Raw genomic sequence first — 4,338 nt, 5'->3', positions numbered from 1 at the left:
CCCTTTACATTTAGAGTTATTATTGAAAGGTGTTGATTTACTACTAGTATTTTACTGATTTTTGTTTCGATGTCTTAAGTATCTTTTGCTCCTTTCTTTCTAATTTTCAGTTTGTCTTCTATATTTGTTTGTTTCTTGGGGTGATAGATAAACTATTTTTTTTCTCTTTTGTTAGCATTTTTGTTTTGCTGGTTGGTATTGTTCTTTCTTGTGTATTCATGGCAGTGATGGTTGTTTTTGTGGTATCAAACCCAGGACTTCCTTCAGAATTTCTTGTACGGCTGGTCATGTGGGAGCGAATTCCTGCAGTTTTGGTTTGTCTGAGAAATATACTATTTGTCCTTCATTTCAGAAGGACAACCTTGTTGGGTAAAGTATTTTTGGCTGGCAATTTTTGTCCTTTAGTGTTTTGAATATATAATCCCATTCTTTTCTGGCTTTTAGGGTTTCTGATGACAAGTCTGATGTTATTCTTATTGGGGCTCCCTTATAGGTGACTTGCCACTTCTCTCTTGCAGCTTTTAAGATTCTCTCTTTGTCTTTGAGTTTTGCCAGTTTGATTGTCACATGTCTTAAAGAGGACCTTTTTAGGTTGAATGTGTTTGAGGATCTTTGGGCTTCTTGAATCTGTAGATATGTGACTTTCCCTATACCTGGGAAGTTTTCTGCTATTATTTCATTGAATATGTTTTCAATGCCATTTCCTTTTTCCTCCACTTCTGGAATACCCATGATTTGGATATTTGAGTGCTTAAGGTTGTCTGTAGTCTCTCAGATTTTCTTCAATTTTTTGATTCTTTTTTCTTTTTTCTGGTCTGCCTGTGTTAATTCAAACAGCCTGTCTTCAAGGTCAGAAAGTCTCTCTTCTTTTTCAAATCTGCTGGTTAAACTCTTTGTTGTGTTTTTTATTTTGTTTTATGAATCCTTCAGCTCCATAACTAACCTACATTCTTTTTTGAGGCATTGATTTCTTTGTACATTTCTTCTTTCAGGTCCATTATATTTTTTGTCTTTTCATTGTGTTGTCTAACGAATTTTCTCGTATCTCATTTAGTTTCCTTAGAATTGTTACTCTAAATTCCTTGTCTGTCATTTTAAAGACTTCCTGTTCTGTAGGATCTAGCACTTGAGAGTTATTATTTTCCTTTGGTGGCAATGTACTTTCTTGACTTTTCATATTTTTGGTATCTTTCCTTTGGTGTTTTGTCATTTTGGCCAAAGATATCACAGTCTACTCATTTCACCCTGATGTGTGGTGTGGATCCTGAAGGGACTGCTGTTTCTTGTCAGCATGTAGTAGCCTGTGCTAGGGGTCCCATTGTGCCTGCCTGCTCTGGGACACCTGGCTGGGAGTGTCGGGGCCCCAAGGATCTTGTGTCTTTCATGGGCACTGGGATTGGCCTGGGCCGGATGTCCCACCCCACCTGCATTGTTTGGCTCAGTTGGCTCGGGGTGTGGGTCCCCAAGCCTCTTAAGTCTCTCCCAGCGGTAGGGAGTGGCCTGGGCTGGAATCGCCACCCTGCCTGCCTTTTCCAGGACGGCTGGCTTGGAGTATGGGGCCCCCAACCCTCTTAATTCTCTCCTGGTGGCAAGGAGTGGCCTGGGCCTGAAGTCCTGCCCCACCTGACTTCGCCGGCCTGGCTGGCTTGGGGTGTGGGAGCCCCAAGCCTCTAAAGTCTCTCTCGGCAGCAGGGACTGTCCTGGGCCAGAAGTCCCGTACTGCCTGCCTTCTCTGGCTCGCCTGGCTCGGGGTGTGGGGGCCCCAAGCCTCTCAGGTCTCTCCCGGTGGTGGGGACCGGCCTGGGCCAGAAGTCCTGCCTTGCCTGCTTTCTCTGGGATGACTGGCTTGGGGTGTAGGAGCCCCGAGGCTCTTAGGTCTCTCCTGGTGGTGGGGACTGGCCTGGGTCAGAAGTCTCACCCCACCTGCCTTCTCCAGCCCGTCTGGCTCAGGGTGTGTGGGCCCATAAGTTCTAAAGTCTCTGTACGCAGTGGGGAGCAACCTGAACTGGGGTCCCGTGGCACGCGGTTCCTGACTGTTCCTGCGCAGATCTCAGGGCTTCTGTCGTTGCTCTTTAATTGTTGCAAATTTGTCACTGTGTGGGAGATAGTGACAACAGGAGCCAACTACTCCACCATGTTGACTGGAACTCCACCTTCTTTTTTTAGTTCCATTCTTTTTGTCCATTTTCCCTTCTTTCTCAACTTTATCAAGACAACAAATTTAGTGAAATATTTCTGAATACCAGCCCAGCAAAGGTTTGTATCTGTGGGATTCAGTAATGCTGGCTTCATAGACTGGGCAGTGAGAAAAATACAAATTACAAGATTTAGCCCCAGAGGGGCACGCTTCAGGTGAGGTGTTGGAGGAATGCACATGAACACCAGCAAACAGGATGTGTAGGTGAATGAGTGGGTCTTGAACGGTGACTTGGGCTTCAGCACTTTGTGTGCATTACTGATTTCTAATAATTCTAAGGTCAGTATTATATCATTTCCCAGATGGAGAAAGTTAGACATAGAAAGATTAGATGGCTTAGCAAAGCCCCCCAGCTGTTAAGTAGCAGTGACAGGATATAAACTCATATTTTATGGCCTCAGATCCAGTGTTCTTTTGGTTATTCTGTGGTACACTTTCCAGCCAATGGAGCTTGATGTCTTCTGTTCCAGAGGCTAAAATGACATGATGTGGATAGAAATAATGGGAAATTTCCGACTGTAGTGTAGGTAGAAGAATTCAGTTCCTGACACTCAAAAATGGGTTTAAATAACTCTCTTAAAGACTTATTTCAAAATTTTACTAGTCAGACTGCCAAGAAATACATGGTGAAGTAATTAGAAACAATCTATATCCTCATCATGTAATGTAGCCATTTTGGACCAGATTACGTTTGTCAAATATTTCACCATTTTTACTGCTGTGCATTGGATTTTGTTCAAGTTCTTCAAATTTTTTTTAAAAAATAAGGATTTCACTGCTATTGAAATTTTAGGAGAGGTCTACCTACCATTAGGTTCAAACTATGCTTTGTTTATCAAAAGATTAATTTCTGTCATTTAAAGAAGATGTTCAGAATTTAAAATAATGGTGGCTTTTTTAAAAATCAATTTTCCTCCAAACTGAATTTAAAAAAAATTTTGGTCTCATAATCTCATAACATTTGTGACACATGTGAAGAGGCCACGGGTCCATGGTTTTTCTGTTTAGAAGGCACTTTAGAGACCAACTAATTGTATACCCATTCCTCATAGATAAGAAAACCAAGGCCTAAACAGTGAGGGCTCAGTAAACTGAGGGTAAGTCGTTTGTTCAGGGTTGTATAATTTGTTGATTACAGTACAGGAGTAAGAAAGCATAATTCATCCAGTACTTTTTCAATGCAATGGGGCAATTACGGGTTACATTCTCCAATCTGTCTTCCCCTGAGAGTTTATTTTTAGGTATCTTTGCCTCATGAATGAATCACTTTGTGATGAGAGATGTCTTTAAATGAGATAATCAGTCAAGGGCAGGCCTTCCTTTTTCTCTGGCACTGTGTATTATGGGAATTCAGTAGTGCAGTTGAAAGCAGTGGTTAGTGCCAAGCTGCCTTTTTGGGCATTCATTTGATAACACGGTGTGGAAAATGATGATCATTTTATTCTAACAAGATTGTACAATTTACATCCCCTTGTAACCCCAGTGAAACTTTCTAAATATTATAAATACTTCGTCTGGAAGCAGATGTACATAAGATGCCAGTTTTTCAAGTTATCTGCATCATAAATACTTTACATACTGTATTTAATACTGAATTATAAGCTCTCTAAATTACTTTTAAGTATATGAAAAAAGGAGTCTTAACAAGGCAAAATATTCCTATTTGTAGTAATGGGAAGTAGATTACCTTCTAAAAATTTTCATTTTCCTGAGACAGGAATAATACAAAGCTTTAAAAACCAAGCAGTTGCACCATCATCATCATCATTGTCATTATTATTATTATCAATTTATTTGTTCAGAAGCATTTGCCGAGCACCTGGTATAGCTAGCTGCTAAAAATCCAAGACTAGCTCAGCACTCTTCCTGCCCTTTCTACCACCCTGGCCCTCACTTCCTGCTTTAACTTTTTTAAAAATCAATTTTCCTCCAAACTGAATTTAAAAAAAATTTTGGTCTCATAATCTCATAACATTTGTGACACATGTGAAGAGGCCACGGGTCCATGGTTTTTCTGTTTAGAAGGCACTTTAGAGACCAACTAATTGTATACCCATTCCTCATAGATAAGAAAACCAAGGCCTAAACAGTGAGGGCTCAGTAAACTGAGGGTAAGTCGTTTGTTCAGGGTTGTATAATTT

This window comes from Galeopterus variegatus, unplaced genomic scaffold (assembly GCF_000696425.1).
Source record: "Galeopterus variegatus unplaced genomic scaffold, G_variegatus-3.0.2 Scaffold1914, whole genome shotgun sequence".
Lineage (NCBI taxonomy): Eukaryota > Metazoa > Chordata > Mammalia > Dermoptera > Cynocephalidae > Galeopterus > Galeopterus variegatus.
Note: the sequence above shows the minus strand (reverse complement) of the source record.